The sequence below is a fragment of the Ursus arctos genome, unplaced genomic scaffold (genome assembly GCF_023065955.2).
Source record: "Ursus arctos isolate Adak ecotype North America unplaced genomic scaffold, UrsArc2.0 scaffold_4, whole genome shotgun sequence".
NCBI classification, from domain to species: Eukaryota; Metazoa; Chordata; class Mammalia; order Carnivora; family Ursidae; genus Ursus; species Ursus arctos.
Window position 1 is genome coordinate 50,197,947 of NW_026623056.1, and position 14,493 is coordinate 50,212,439.

The 14,493-nt window shown below is 41.0% G+C and overlaps 2 protein-coding genes across 3 annotated transcripts in view; one reads left to right on the forward strand and one right to left on the reverse strand.

Moving 5' to 3' along the window:
* Positions 1-1,101, reverse strand: part of COL8A1 (collagen type VIII alpha 1 chain) — a 148,856-nt gene extending 147,755 nt beyond the window's left edge. The window contains exon 1 of the mRNA XM_026491952.4: positions 910-1,101. The gene's annotated coding sequence lies outside the window, so the exon portion shown is untranslated. The remainder of the gene's footprint in view (positions 1-909) is intronic.
* A 150-nt stretch (positions 1,102-1,251) lies between these two features.
* DCBLD2 (discoidin, CUB and LCCL domain containing 2) overlaps positions 1,252-14,493 on the forward strand; it is a 688,558-nt gene continuing 675,316 nt past the window's right edge. The window contains exon 1 of one of the 2 annotated variants that reach the window (XM_057306591.1): positions 1,252-1,864. The gene's annotated coding sequence lies outside the window, so the exon portion shown is untranslated. The remainder of the gene's footprint in view (positions 1,865-14,493) is intronic. The other variant, XM_057306590.1, reaches the window with a different exon arrangement.

A 14,493-nucleotide genomic window follows, 5' to 3' on the forward strand; every position in this document is an offset into this window, starting at 1 on the left:
TAGCTCTGAGAACCGGGTGCTAATCAGGTCAATTTTAATTCACTAGATGAGGGAAAAGAAGGTGGCAAGCAGGGTTCAAACTTCCAAAGCCTTTGAGCTGATCTTTCTTTACAACCGTTTGGTGTACACAGAAGAATTGTATAATCTGGCCTCTATTTTTCTCTTGCTGTGAAACATATTGAAACGCTTTATGTTTAGGTGTATGTATAGAAATTCATGAAGTTCTTTTATACACTTTCTTGGTTCCAACACAATTCTCATTTTAGAAAAGTCTTGAAAAGTTAGCTTTGTGAGAGCACATTTTGCCCCAGCTTGTAAATTTGGATTTGTTCTTTCCTATCTACCAGCCACCTGATTACCATCCCTGTGCAAAGGGCACCCGTTCACATCATTTTTTCCAAGCGCTTAAACCTGGAAAGATACTTTTTAAAGGACTCACAGAAGCGGTCTTAGGGGGTTTGGAAAACATAGCAAAATTGTTAGCAGACCTTTTGACTGTGCTATTTTTAGGAAACTAATTGTGTTCTTTTAAAGTACATTTTTGACAATGGGACAAAGTTTTCCTTGCCCCACTGATATATGAAATATTTACAATGAAAAGCGTCAGTAAAACACCCCACACAGATACATTTTAACTTCAGCAACAGTCGGCAAAGGGGGAAAAGTGATTTAAAAAAAGAGAAGGTTTTTGCAGTATTTCTGCTGCTGTTTCTGCCCAAAATGAACTTTTATTTTACCGTTCAAACAGAAGTTTGTTTTCAAACCAGTTGCTAGTTAAAGGAGCAGCTGATCTGGCATCCGAAAGAGTCAGCTCGAACCAAACAGTAAGCGTGTTGACCAGAGGAGACTTACTTCCCACCCCCGCAGCAACCCCTAGTAGGTCAGATGCCTGCAGGAGTGTTGTCTTACCTTGAGCACGTAAGATCCAGGAGAAAGGCTCAGGGGGCTCCCACAGGAGAGGACCGGGAAAGTGCTCTGATCGGCTGCTGGTAACATGCACTTGGCTTTTATGGGCAGGTGGGAGGAGCTGCTCCTCATAGTAGGTGGGCAGGAAAGGAGCGGCGGGCGGGCAGCCCCGGGAGGAGCTGGACACTCTTCTCTGGGGAGGGGCGGAGAGGGCAGAGCAGGAGCCCGAAAGAGGGAGGAGAGACGGGGCGGGGGGGGGGGGCGGGGGTGTAGAAGCGGTGGAAGAAATGGAAACAGGAGAGGGAGGGAGAAAGAGAAAGAGAAAAGAGGGAACGAAGAGCAATAGGGAAAAGGCATGTAGACCACAGAGGGAAAAAGGGTTGGGGAGAAAATGAATAGGAGACAGAGATAAACACGCACGGTCTGGAAGGAAAGGGGAATTGGATTATTTTCTGTTTTTGTGTGACCTTTTATTATTATTTTTTATTTTAAGAGGGGAGTTGTGGGTGACTGTTAGGACTAAAGGTGTTTTCTGTGACTTTGAAAAACTAAATAACGGTTCAGGAAAACGGAAGGTTCTTAAGCGAGGCCAAGGAGGGGCAGCTGGGCGTCCGAGGAGCACAGCCCAAGTGCTGGCGGACGCCCGCCCGGCCGACCGCGGCGCGGAGCCCGGGGCGGGGAGCCCAGCGCGCGGCGAGGAGCGGTGCCCCTGCGCCCGCAGCCCCGGTCCGTCTCGCCAGCCGCCGGTAAAACCCGCCCTCCAGTCCTCACTCCCGGCAGTGCTTATTTGACGAGAAAGGTCTCCCAGTGCTGCCGGTAGCATGCAGCATCCAGAGGCCCCCCTTGAGACTTCTGCAGCGTTAAGGTAAATCCAGCAAAGGTTGGGGAGGATCAGCGGAGATTGGCTTGTGGAGAAAGGAGCCTCAAAACCAACCTCGGTCCTCCAGCATCTGCTTAGGTAACAGGATTTCAGGATTCTGCCCTCTGGTTATTTTCGGTATTTAAAAAACTTTCATTCCTAACAATTGGAAAATGTCTTGGTGCCATAGCTCACTCTCTGTGTGTCTTAAACATTAAGAGAGGATTCAACCAACAAACGGCTGAAGGATCAGGCTGAAATTCTTAAGGAATACATTCAGAGGAAGAAAAACAAGCTCCTTTAGCTGCTGAGTGGTGACTCACTTCCGAGCCCAAGCTTGATTTCTGCCACCAAAGGAATTAAAACATTTAAAAAAAGAGAACCCGAGCCTTGAGGAAGGGGGGGTATTGAGAAGGGAAAGGGAGGGGTGGGGTGGGGTAAGTGGTCTGGGAAGAATAAGAGGACTTTTACTCAATAGCTCTTTACATAAATATATCTATATAGAGAGAGATAGAAAACTTGATTCAGTGTTAACCACAACCTTATGAAGTAAGTATTCTGTAGATTTTTTTTTTTTTTTTTTAAAGAAGGGAATCTTAAAGGAGTTAAGCGACTAGCTCAAACTTACAAGATGGGGAGTTACAGCTACTGAGCTTTCAAAGCTTGTGAACTCTGTGCACCACTAGTTGTATCTAGTGGTTAACTAGCTAGCAGAAAATAAGTACTCAATGGATATGTCATATAAAACGCCTAGCTCAATCCTGATATCCTTGAGAGTTACGAGGCTCCAAGAGAAGGAAAATAATGGTCAAGAGCAGGGTTTCTCAAACAGGGTAATATGACATTTTGGGCTGGATAATTCGATGTTGTGGGGACCTTTCCTGTGTACTGCATAATGTTGAGCAGTCTGGTCTCTACACCTCTGATGCCAGTATCATCATCCTTCCTAAGTGGTGAAACTGAAAATGTCCCTACACTTAGCCAAATGTCCCTGGGGTAGGGGGGCAAAATTTTCTCCTCCCTGTAAGAACCATTGGTCTAAAGAAGGTCACGACTATAAAAAAGGATTTAAAGAAATCTATTAAGAAAACGCTCAATAGTGGCATTTGGGTAACAATAATACGAGTTTCCACACGTGTGAAGTTTACACTGGATTTAGTTTTTTACATAGCCATATTCTCATCTGTCTGCCTCTGGAGCCCAGAGCTTCCATTGCTTCCTTTGGAACTAAGCTTATTCTCAACTGGATACCTGTGGAAATCAACAAAGTAGAACCCCATGTGCCTGGGGTATGAAGGAAGATTAGTGATATACCAGATGAAAAATTTAAAATTTATCATAGACAAATTTGACATTGGAACAATTATTCCAGATGATATGATTTTTTGGGAATTGCTTCTTTGTTTTACTATTTATAATTTTTCATATCTGTCCCCCCGCCATTTGAATTAATATTCGGTAACTTTTAGGCTGCAAAGAAGTTATATCTAGTGGTTAACTAGCTAGCAGAAAATAAGTACTCAATGGATATGTATAATGTAATTGAATAAATGACACTACTGAGCACTGACACATAGAAAATGGCCACTATTTATTAGTTTAATGAATGAAATAAAAGAATTAATGAATGCTTAGAAAGCTAGAATGTTCACATTACTTTTCTTGCCTATTTCTATTTGGTTTTACTCTTTTCTCATCCTCCATAACTCAGTTTTCCTCTTTCCAAATAGTATGTTTGTCTTTTAAGGATGTGGCCAAACCCATGAAATTAAGTCTATGAAATGAATAACTCTTGTTACTAGACCTAGAATTAGGACTGCATTGACTATTCTGGAGCTGACCTCTGAAATCAGATGTCATTTTATAGGCAGGGTACCACTTCTGGCACTTTTTAATTTAGCAAAGAAATGTATCCTGGACAAACTAAACAAGACCCAGTTAGAGGAGTATCTCGGTGGTAAACATGTTAGGAAATATCCTCATTAGATTACAGCAAATCATCTTTTCAATCCTAATTTTATGCCTCCCAAATATTCCAGTTCCATCACATAGTTGTAAAAAAAAAAAAGAAAGAAAGAAAATAAACAGAAAAGGCAAGAAAAGTACATTCAAAGGGAAGGCAATTGATGGCTATAATTTTCTTCTGCTTTTTCTTCCTTTACTCCCTCCTTTCAAACCTGAATATCCAGCCAACATAACAAAAGAGCTCCTTTCATTTTGTTTGGATGGTGCTAATGATTAGTTCATTTCTCCAGTTCACACTTGCCTGAATCTGATTCAGTAGCAGATCTGGACAACAAGTAAGGAATCCAGGAATGTGATTCCTTTGCTGGTTCTTAGCGGGCCCTCCTAGAATCTCTCTGAAGGTGACTGAGGTTTGAAATGACCTAGTTTGGTCTTCTGTGGAAAGAAAGGAATCCAATGACAACATATTAGATGCTCTGAAGTTTCCATCGTGTGGATAATATAATAACAGCTCCGGATTATTACCTTATTTTAAAGAGCTTTAAATATGGACCCCCCCCCTTTTTTTTTCTTATTTGGAGTTAATCAATTAACACATATTTATTAAGAATGAATACCAGACAGTGTGGGGTATTCAAAGCTGAAGAAAACAAGAATGTAGATCTGTTCTGCATGAAATTTTGTTAGTTGGGTAGCAAAGAGGAGAAGTTGGCAATGCGCTGAGCCATGAAAAGTAGCGTTTGGATACATGGGTGTTAAACAGTAGGCCAAGGAAGAGGATGTGTTCAGCTGAGGAAGGTACAGGAATATTTGGGGGATATTGAATTGGCCAGTATGACTGAAAGGGAAGGGTCTATGTAGCAGAATAATGAGGTTAAGAAACAGGAAAGGAGAGGTGGGATCAGCCTGTGGGAGGCCTTACATGTCACCTCAGTAGTCTGAGCTGTGTACTGTAGGCAATGAGAAGTCATCCAACACTTTTGAACAGTAGAATGGCATACTATTAAGATTTCACTTTTCCTCTAGATTCACTTTTTTTTTTTTTTTTTTTGCGTAAGGATATCCATTGCTCCAGCATCATTTGATGAAAAAAACTATTAAAAAAAAGATTTCACTTTTGTTTGAATGGTGTCTTTATAGCTTTGCAGCTAAATGCGCATGGTATGTCTAGGGCCATTAGCGTACTTAGAAATAGAGAAATCGGAGTGTCTTTGTCCTGCGGACTTGGAGGCCTGTGTGAGGTGGCAGAAAGAGTGGTGACTCTATTTCTATCAGTGCCCTGTGTGGTTGTAAGGAGAGAGAAAGGCAGGACCCTCCCAGAGTATGGCCCGGATGACAGATGAGATTAATGTGAAGGGTGGTGTCTGCTCTGTGTGTCATTTACTTGTGGCAGCTTTAAGGTTCTCAGAAAGTATCCACTCCGAGATAGTAGGTCTGATGAATGAGATCATGAGTTTTCAAGGGTTCCTGGATTAGAGAACAGTGGAACCTGGCATTAAGAGCTATACCTTCATATGTATGCTTTTAAACAGCTAACTTGCTATGATTTTACATGTGTTACCCTTGGCAGATTTCAGCCTCTCATTCTTCCTACCACTCCTAAGTGCTTCAAAATGCAAATGAACATGGCTTTTAGTCTAAGCAAAAATCATTGACGATTTCAAGTTTGATGTACAGACCTTTGCTCTCCATCTATCAAATGATCCATCAGTCAGTCAACCTAAGCTTGTTCTCAGTATCACCAAATATGATCTTGGCCCGCGAGGCACTCACAATTGCCAGCTCTCCCAGGGCATTTAAAATAGGGTTTTATTTACAGAAATTGAAAAGGCTCAGAGCATAGAAGAAAGGCACACCTCTCCTGCATTCCAAAGGAATGCTGGATTCTGTGAGTCACTGTTTTCCTGTTGGCCCAGATGGTAGAGAGCTGACTCGGGTGATCCTACAGACGACCGCCTCACAGCTCCCGCTGGCTTTGTCAAGAGCACTGGATAGAGAGTCAGGAAATCTGGGGTTTAGTCCCAGCTCGGCCACTAATTACCCGTGAAAACTTGGGGCCGGTGTTTTATCCTTTTTGGATTTAGTGTCCGTATGCAAAATAAGAAGGCTTAACCAGACATTCTCTAAACTTCCTGCCACGCTTCAGATGCCTACTCTGTGCCAGTCAGATAGAAGATCCTCTTACTCTTCCCCATGAAGTCAACCCAACTTTCAATGATACACATGCATAGCTTTAGGTATGGGAGTAAGAGCTCATAGTGCATGAATCCAGTGTTTGCTACAACGGGATTACACCCCAGTATCAAACCTTATCTGTATTCCAGGTACAGAATCCCAAAGTGGCGTGTACCATCGCCACGTAGCTAGCCCTTAACTGTAATCATTGCCACTCTAAGTTGTAGGACCTGCAGAAATCTCCTGTGTTAGCTGTCAGCCTCTAAACCTGGAAGCCTTGACCTGTCTTTCTCTGAATCAAGTAGTAATTTTCATTTTGCCTAATGGAAGTGGGACCACACCATACCTATCCCTGGTTTCTGAAAATTCTGTCCATTGTGTCAGATTTACTTGATTAAATTAATTGATCTGATTTCCTAAGGAGATCTCTATGGGTCTCCCACTGGAAAATCCTCCCTTTCCCCAGTGCCTCACCTCTTTATTTCTTTAATGGGGAAAATCTTGGTTGCCCTTTTCAATATAGTCTAAATTGTTATAACTCCTTTAGTTTCCCAAATGATTTGATTTTTACTAGGGTCTGTGAGCCTTCTTCTGGCTCTCACCTTCCCCATAACCATTGACAACTAGAGTCACTGTTCCTTTTTTATACCTTAAAAAAATTCATTTTAGGAATTCTTTCATGGGGCCAGTGCAACGAAGAGGGGGAGATAGAGTCCAGGGATTGTTTTTTACTCAGGAGTGGAAAAGTAAAGGCTTTCCAGGGGGTTAGTAAAATATAGTTCTCCCTTACTTTAGGACACCCTAGACCCTATCTACTGTCTGGGAATTGTCTTGATTCTAGAATTCCCTGGCTAAATAATTCTTAACTCTGCTTTATCTTCTATCCTCCATTCTTTCTGGTTGTGGTTTACTCTCTTAGGTTCTTGTTAATATTTACCTCATGTTCAATTGTAATAAATCCCCTATTTCCTGCTCAGAGTTACATCTTACACAACTTAAGATTTTCATGAAGAACTCCAGCTTGACAGGCAAAAATGTTTATCTGCGATGACAGATCTAAGAAGTGCCCTCGCCTTAGACCACCATGTCCTATCCCCAAATCACCTTTCATGTTGCCTTGAGAGCAATCACCCTAAACCCAGGAATGATTATGTCATGCCTTCATTCAGACACCTTTAATGGCAGCACATTATTTGATTTGTAAAAATAATCTGAATTTGTATTCTGGCAATCAAGGTCCCCCTCCATGATTCAAGCCCATTCTTCATTTCCAACCCCACTCATATACCCTATGCTTCTGTCAGAGGAGACAGTTTGCTTTTCACAATGTCTGTGCCTTTGACTCTTCATCTTCGATGTGATGGTGGTTGGAGCTCCTATTGCCAGAACCACCTCTGGACACGTGCTCATATCCTTTATTACTTCAATATTACCTTCTTCAGGAAATGTTTTCTGATCCTTTTTCTGAAGCTGCCAGGAAAGTCCATACTTCTTTTATGATATTTTTCTCTATCTAGTGTTTTATATATATGATCACCTCTTTTCTCCTTAACTTCACTGCTTTCTCTTTGAAGGTTTAACCCATTTTTGTAACACCAGGCCTAAGATAGAATGGGTGGTCAATATATGTTTGTGGATTCTGGAACTTAAAAAAAAATTATTAAATTCTCTCCTACCTTTCTCTATTCCTAGCCCGTTACACCCCATTTAGCTCAGCAAAACAAAACAACACAAAAACACTAAACAACAACCACAACAAAACATTTAGAGCTGCTGGTATCTTTCTGGCAACGTTGTAGAAGCTGAGTCCCAAAGACCAATGTGGTTTCATTCCCACTTTTGAGAAATTTAAACAGTCTTGTCAGGGAGACAGAGATAAATAGATCATTTTTATTCAACATGGCAAATTCTATGGGCAAGATAAGTACTGGGCTCTATGACAGGAGCTCAGAGGAGGTCTTGCTCATTAGGGGGAGCTTTGAGATGGTAACTCAGAATGCAAAGTATAAGTCAGAAGATGGAATCAAGAAACAGAGAAGAAAAGTTTGGTCCTTACTTGTTAGGGTGAAAATACAATGATGTGCTTTATGTTTTTTGGTTGAGAATCAGGAGGGTCGGTCTGCATGTTGCTCTGCAAACTGAGTCTTTCTGCCTTGTAAGTCAGTAGAAGTATAAGGATTATTTGAGCAGATGTGTTTCAATATTGCTTTGAAATAAAAAGGGCCCAAATGTACTCTTCTGGTATACACCATCACACTGTAAGGCTTTTGATTGACTGAATGAATGAACAATAGGCAGCACCTAATGCTGAATGCACTTAAGAACTCTGGCCACTTATTTTTGGACCCTGCCTGATGGCTGGATATCATATCATGGTGTCTTGTTCTCATCTGTTTCCTTTTAAGGGAAACATATTACAAGATGTCCTTATAGAGCCTCCATGACAACAAGGGGGACAATTCAGAGTCCTACATACCTTAGCTACTCTGTTATTCATGAATTTATTTCTTAAATGTGGACATATAATGGTTAGCCCTTGTCACCTCTGCTTAGAGCTGCCATATGGTTTTTTTAGTACATTCAGTATGCCAATACCAGGATCTCTTCATCTCTGACAGCCCACTTGTTTTTCTAGAAGGAAAGTCACAATCTTGGAGTTTCACTCGATGCATAAGGAAATCGTTAAGTCTATTTGCAAGAAACCTTAAAAGCATTGCAGCTATTGACACGTGGTTACATGGGCTTTAGATTACTATGGAAGAGAGTGGGAAGAGAAATGACCTGTTAAGAAGTGAGACTTAAATTTCTGTGCAAAAGGTGGCTAAACCCCTTGAAACTCTTGTAAGTTGTTACTTACAGCTTTGTTTCCATTGAACTTTGGAGAAGGAGTCTGTGTCACTCTGTTTTGGTCTGATTTTATTTTTCCCATCCTCATTTCTTCCATGTTCTAATTCTTCATTCTCCAGTTTTCAATTTAGTTTTATCTTCTTGTGTATATATTGCATCCTTTCTGGAACCTTCATTTTTTAAAGAAGATTTTTAATTTATTTATTTGAGAGAGAGAGAGAAAGCATGATCGGGGGGGAGGAACAGAAGGAGAGGGAGAAGCAGACTCCCTGCTGAACATGGAGCCTGATGTGGGGCTGGATCCCAGGACCCTGGGATCATGACCTGAGCTGAAGGCAGCTGGTTAACTGACTAAGCCACCCAGGGACCCTGTAACCTTCATTTTTAATTAGACTTCCTGCACTAGACTTATTATCAGAGAGTTTCGGGTGGATACTGGGATCACATCTGGCCAAGTGGCACAGGAAGAACATTGTTCAGGATCAGATGGGCTTCCCCATTCCCCACTTTCAATGACTAGACCAAGAGGGTTTCTTACTGGACATTTCTGAGGATAATGCATGTTTGTATCAACACAAGTGAATATTATTTGCTATTTTAATTGTGTTATCTTGTGCTAACTTCTGCCTTCTAGATTATAAATTCCTCAAAAAGACTGTGAGCTCCTTGAAAGCAGGAAAATGTGTTGCTCAAAACACTAGCACAGGGCTAATTGCACTAGTAAACTTTTGTTGGCTTATTTCCACTTTGAGACTATGAAGACTACCATCGTTAAAATCTATGAATGTATTTTCATCTGAATATTCCTCTTTATGACAAAAGTATATGTGGGCATATGTATAAAATATGATAAATTTTAGGGATTTGGGATGACCCTTTTAGGTCCCAATATGGGTCTTAATTTTTTTTTTTAAAGATTATTTATTTATTTATTCGACAGAGATAGAGACAGCCAGTGAGAGAGGGAACACAAGCAGGGGGAGTGGGAGAGGAAGAAGCAGGCTCATAGTGGAGGAGCCTGATGTGGGGCTCGATCCCATAACTCCAGGATCACGCCCTGAGCCGAAGGCAGACGCTTAACCGCTGTGCCATCCAGGCGCCCCCTGGGTCTTAATTTTTGAAGGAAATGTCAGTATCACTAGTTTTACTCATAAATTAAGAATTCCATCTACCATGTTGTTAGTATAGGTAAGAATTTGGGGTCTTATGGGGGGAAGAAGTTGACCTATTCAGTGAAGTGAAAATTTAATTCTCGGTTCCTTATAAATAATAATAGTAATACTCTGTGGGAGTCTAGTGCCTGGGAATACTTTTTTAAAGATTTATTTTATTTATTTGAGAGAGAGAGAGAGAGAGAGTGCAAGAGAGTGCACCAGCAGGGGCAGGGGCAGAGGGAGAGGGAGAGAATTCTCAAGCAGTCTCCCCATTAAGCACAGAGCCCAACCACCACGGGGCTTAATCCCAGGACTCTGAGATCACTACCTGAGCTGAAACCAAGAGTCAGATGCTTTTCTGACTGAGCCACCCAGGTGCCCCTAGTGCCTAGGAATATTAATAGATTTTATGTAGAAAAAATACGTCCAAAGCATTTATGTTTCAGAAATTTTGGATTATTAAAATTAGACAGATTTCCTCATTGCAGGGCTTTTCCAAGCCTTCAATGGCTAATGTGCTTTTTCAAGTTCTGAAAGGTAGACATATTATACATAATGTTAATTCTAGCACTATTTGGTTACCCAACCAACCCCACACTGAGCTGCCACTCCAAGGGACTTTTCAAAAAACTAATTCTCTGTATGCCCTAAATTGGGAAACCCTGTCAAAGAAATTGCCACATCTCCACCTCTAGGACCACCACTATCACCACTCCCTCTTAAGTATGGTAGCACTTGAGGCTTTTCAAAGCATTTCCACGTACATTATGTCTTTTCATTTTCATTAGCTATGATTAATATAGGGCAACCTAGTAGATGAGAAAAGAGACACATTATTCTAGTAGTTGTGGACTTAGTGTGTCAGAAAATTATTGATTGGGTAGGGGTAAAGAGAACACAGTTGCATGGCTAGAGAATCCTTGGAATTGTAAAGGGTAGAGTTTTCCTCTGCTTTTATTTTGCAAACATTTTGTTCCCTTGAAACACTCTGCCCAGAGAAAACTTTTCTACTGTGTGCAGTTATATCCACATAATTTCAGATACTGTCTCATGTGGAGGGAGATAGACTTCAGATAGTTTGACTCCATGTCAGTGTGCCAAATCTATTTGCCTGTGTAAAACAGACTGACTCAATATTAGACTGTAATATAATTGGGAGAAAATTGGAGAAAAAGTTTGAAATTTGACCAAAGCATTTTATTTATAGCAGAGAATTTCATACAGATTTGTTAGACATTCTTAACATAGACAACTCATTGGATGGTTTAGAAACTTCCCTCTGTCCCCAATTTGTATTTGGAAACTCCTATATTTTGAATGTGTGTAGTTTGCACTAAATTTCCATTACTGTGTATGATTTTTTTCATTTGATACTAACATGAGGGTACTTTCTTGGGGTGGGTGTAAACGTTGTGGGAAAGCAAAAATTAAACAGCAATTATCTGAGCCTGTAGACTTAGTGTAGTAACCAGAGTTTTTTATTTTTGTTTTTGTTTTCCCTTTAAGGGACATTTGGAGAGACAGACAGGAAAGGGCCTGTGAGTCTTCTAGACAGCATTCATCTAAAAAGGCATTCCTTTCTATACCTAGTCCATTTCTTCCACGTACATACCTCTTCCCTTGAAGCAGAAGACACTGATATTGTGTAAAAGGAGTGAGTCATGCCCAAGAAAGCCATCTCCTGATGCCCCAGAATGGCACAGATTTATACAAAGCTATTAAGAGCAGAAGTTAAAAAGTAACCAATGTAAAGAAATAACTAAATGCAGTGGAGTTCTTCAGCATAGTTTAGGCATTGACCTTTGAGAAATTGCAAGGTGAGTAGCTACAAATGCTTTGTAGTGTCTGCCTCGACACCAAAAAGAGACAGTGCAGTGTGGGATGCTGAAGTGCCAGTCTAGGCCCTGCCATTGTACAGATGTCTTCTATGCCCCTGTTGGAGGGTCAGCGGCAGTTTGGTTGGAGTGCTTGTCTTACAATCAGTGCCAGGGTAGTGGGCCATGGGCCCTCTTGGGGCATTGAATTTTCAAGTGGGGAAGGGGCATAGCTGGAGGAATCAGGCTAAGACTTGATCTGTGAGGGAAAGTTGAGAGTCAAACATCTGTGTCTTGTTTTCCAATATATTTCCAGTGCCTGCCATGGTGCCTGTACACAGAGACATTTTCTTTTCTTTTTTTTTTTTTAAAGATTTTTTATTTATTTATTTGACAGAGAGAGAGACAGCCAGCGAGAGAGGGAACACAAGCAGGGGGAGTGGGAGAAGGAGAAGCAGGCTCATAGTGGAGGAGCCTGATGTGGGGCTCGATCCCAGAACGCTGGGATCACGCCCTGAGCCGAAGGCAGACGCTTAACCGCTGTGCCACCCAGGCGCCCCCCCAGAGACATTTTCAATAAATATTCATGGAAAAGTATGGATCGATGAATAAAAATGACACAGGCACCAAGTAAGAAACATGATGGAGATCAGGGTGTTGTGCTACCAGTCTCAGAGGGCATCAACGATGAAAAGATGAAACATCAGGGGTGCCTGGGTGGCACAGCGGTTAAGCGTCTGCCTTTGGCTCAGGGCGTGATCCCGGCATTATGGGATCGAGCCCCACATCAGGCTCCTCCACTGTGAGCCTGCTTCTTCCTCTCCCACTCCCCCTGCTTGTGTTCCCTCTCTCGCTGGCTGTCTCTATCTCTGTCAAATAAATAAATAAAATCTTTAAAAAAAAAAAAAAGAAAAGAAAAGATGAAACATCATTGTACCAAGTTTTGCTTGGAGTAAAAGCGACATAATGTTGGAAACAGAGCAGAAGAAAGCCAAGGGTGTGTTTAGAGTATGACTCTAGGGACCCTTATTAGAGGCTTGATAGATTGGTGGTAAACTCCAGATAAATACTCTCGTGTTTGTATGTTATATGTATGTATACTTGCATGTGCTTGCTAACTATTCCACAGTAAGGGGTCAGTTCTTCTCAACTAATCTTTATAATATCCCCAATTAGGCAAATCCCATTAGGTATTGATAAAGTTCTAGGAAGACCCAATGGGAAATGCAAATCTTATCTCCTATGTAGGTAAGAAGCACAGTCATACCCAGATGCCCAGGAAACAAGAATGTATTGAGTGGTGGGGAAAACCAGCATAAGGTTGAAGTTTAACCAGAGACAATTTACATTAGTAGGATAATGAATGTGGATGTCTGGAAGAACGCATAATTCAAGCGACAGGCCAAATTGATTCTTTCTGTTTCTTGTTTTATCAGTGTTTGTCAGTTCTCTAGACTGTTTTGAGAAACAAGAGGTTTAAGACTGTGTCATTCCCATCAACTATCATATTGCATTAGCAATGGTTATAGCTCTGGTTTCTATTTATACCATGGGACTGCTTTTAGCAAATCTAACTTGTGGCAGTTTGCCCATTATTTACATGTTGCTTTAAAGCAAGTTGGTAATGGAGAATGAATGGCTTGCTTTTCCTGAGATGAGAATAGAAATGTCTGGGTTATCATGGGACTGACCATGTACACACTTCACTTGTCACCATCTTATTAAACCAGTTTCCCAAAAGGAATTGCCAGACTTCTTGGCTTGCACATTTATCATCCATACATGGGAATCATTAGGCTATGTAAATGCTGCCTTTTTGGAGTCATCTGTGCTTTATGTTCACTGGGTGGAGTTACTCAGTAATATAAATAAACCACAGACAGTCTTAGACAAAAAGTTCTTTGGACTGGGGAATAATAGAATTTTTAAAAAATGTGTTTGTTGCTTCCATGTGAGTTTTTGTTTATGTTTTGGATTACAGCCATTGCCACCATTGTGCAAAAGCCAGAAAGAAATCTAATCGGGTGTTGCCCACAGGGGTTGTGATTTATTACAGTCTTCAGTTTTCACTACATGTGACTGAGTCAATAGACCCAGATGCAGACTACCTCCACTGGAGAGATCTAGGGCACACACATTCAGAAACATTGTTTCATAATTAAAACATGGTCCTATCTCTTTAGATCTCTTTAAAGATAAAATCTCCTTTAAAAATGATCCCACTTTTCTAATTAGAAGCTTCCCCAATTCTTTCTCACAAATATTATGTCTAGTTTTGGTTTCCTGGAAAACATGTGCCCAATAATCCTTTTCTAAATATATAGTTAATATGATTTCTTACAGTTCTCTAGCTTATATCTATTTGCCAGCATATCTGCTCCTTCAGCTATGTAAAAGAAATTAAATTCTGAAAAACAATAAAATTTTCAGAGCACAGCTGGGAAGAAATTCCATGTAATTCTCCCCCATGTTTTCTTTAAAGTCTAGCCTTGTACCTCTCCTAGCTGCTTCACTGACAGTCAAATATTTTTATTCTTCTCTTTCTGGTGCCTTCTGTGTCCAGACTATTGTCAAGTCCTGTTTATTTAGTCAGCATTTCATTCACACATCCATTCATTCAGCCTGTATTTATTGAACTTATGTGTTGTGCATGCCAGGGGTTAATCTCAGGGCAGCATGGACACTGCGGCCTGCGCTACACATTCCCTATCACTATCAAAGTACAGGCCTAAGCCCTTCTCATTCCAACCATTGAACTTGCTGCTTTGGGGCC